The sequence below is a fragment of the Pteropus vampyrus genome, unplaced genomic scaffold (assembly GCF_000151845.1).
Source record: "Pteropus vampyrus isolate Shadow unplaced genomic scaffold, Pvam_2.0 Scaffold10, whole genome shotgun sequence".
Lineage (NCBI taxonomy): Eukaryota > Metazoa > Chordata > Mammalia > Chiroptera > Pteropodidae > Pteropus > Pteropus vampyrus.
Window position 1 is genome coordinate 8529368 of NW_011888791.1, and position 2356 is coordinate 8531723.

Consider the following 2356-nt stretch of genomic DNA (forward strand, 5'->3'; position numbering starts at 1 on the left):
AAATGTGCCTTCTGATGCAGTAGAACATAATAACTCTTCTCTGCTGCCCCATGTTAACACAGTTAATCAGCTGGGCCATAAGGTGAGAATGCAGAAGGATCCATGACTAATTGTTGGCTTGTAAGAGAGAATAACTCCTAAACCTTTTTTTCAACTTGGCTGAGAACTAAATAATTTTAAAGGGCATCTCATGCTTCCTGTTTCTTGTCAATCAGATTGAAAACTCCTATGCGATAGCAGCATTCAAACAAGTCTACTTAAACCAGAGCAATGTGTAAGATTTGACCTTTATATAGATAAAGACACTATGTCTTTTAAAATGTAAAATTTATTCATTGAACTATACAATTATGCACTGCTTAAAAAAGAGGATATGTTCTGAGAAGTGCATCCTTAGACAATTTCTTTGTTATACGAACATGATAGCGTGCATTTATGCAAACCTAGATGGTAGCCTGTTACACATCTAGGTTACATGGTATAGCCTATTGCTCCTAAGCTACAAATTTGCACAGTAAAACAATTTGATATTAAGTCAAGGACAGGTGAAATGATGCATTTGAGATACCACAAATATGAGATGCGTGAAGCTGCTGCTGGCATAACATGGCATACTGTTTTACAGCAAACTTTTTGTAAGTAGAAATAGTACACTCTAAAATAATAATAAAACATAGTATAGTAAATACATAAACCAGTAACAGATATCATTATCAATTATTATGTTCTATACATAATTATTTGTGCTACACTTTTACACTAATGGCAACCCAATAAGTTTGTTTACACCAGCATCACAACAAACATGCAAGTAATACATTGTGCTATGATGTTCGAAGGCAACAATGTCACTAGGATACAGGAATTTTTTAACTTTATTATAGTCTTATGTGACCACTGTTATGTATGCAGTTTGAAGTTGACCAAAAGTCATTATAAGGATACATGACTATATTAGAGTTCCATTTTAGCCCAAATTTTGATCTATCCCTGCACCCACCTTCAGGCTAAAGTAATAAAATTGTGCATTTTTGAGAGTCATGGGGAAAAAAAAGTCCCATTATTAATACTTTTAAATTATTGTCAAGAAACATTGTATCATAAAATAGTTTATAAGACGGTATTGTTTTATTATTTTTGAAAGAGAATTGGATTAGGAATCAAGAGATCCGAGATTAAGTTCCAAGATACCTGGTGTTTTCACGTGGTAATTGTAGATGCTAGTAATATCCAGGCCTCTTTCAGCCTTATAATTCTGTGATATTTATTTGCAAGATAATAAAGGAAAAATTGTCTTTTAATTATAAAACATATACATTTACATTTTATGTAGATTTTTCATTATGAAGCATTAACATTTGTAATAAATTGAAAGTTACCAAAATGTTCTCCCACAGCAAAATATTCCATCCAATAGTAATATTCTTAACCGAAGTATTCTTTTTAGATTATACTTATGGCAATGCATATGGCTGGGTAGATAATAGACATAATAAATATTTGTTGAATGAATAAATTTTGCAATTCATAAATCTTTATATACTTTTTCTGTTTTAATCATTTGAGAGAAAGTCACATTAAGCTCCATCCATTTACTTAACACATTCCCCAAGGTGATAGGATGCAGGTACTTTGCTCTGTCAAAGAAGGAAATGTTTTGGGCCTTTCCAGGTGTTGTCAAGTGAGATAATTGCTAGTGAACAAGAAATACTTGAAAGGTGAGAAGTCGCTAAGACAAAAGATAGAGTCAAATATGAATGTTATACTATTCTTTCCAATTTGTTGAAAGGCAAACCCAGGGTATAGTTTTTTAAACATTATTAAATCATGGGAAGTGTATTTTTCTTTTATCATTTTCATTTTAGAAAGCAGGTAGAAATGATAATTTTCTTTGTCAACCTGAAAATGTCAAGTGTTTGATGTTATAAATGAATGGCATATTCTGGGTTTTTGTATTCTTGCACTAAATATAGTGTTAGGAAGAATCTGTATTTTTTTTAATATAGGTATTGACTGAGCTGTTAGTTCTAACAGACTTGCAGTTTACTGTTTCTACTTGTCATATCCTTCTTCACTGGGAAACTTGTCTAATTTAGGTACATTTTAGAAAACTGGACATGAGATTAATTGGATCAGGAATTTGGGTTCAGTGCAAAGCAGATCAGGGAACTTTTCTTCATCTCAGACGAATTGAGAAATATAGAAACTTCTAAAGAGATTTAATACACTTAGGTCCATTGTAGAGTGAACTTTAACATAGACATTTACCTTCTTTAGGCTAGAAATGTCAATCTGTTGGTAATCTCTTTGCTTTGTTTACATGAAAAATGGAAAAGGTATTCTTAAAATGCCTTTT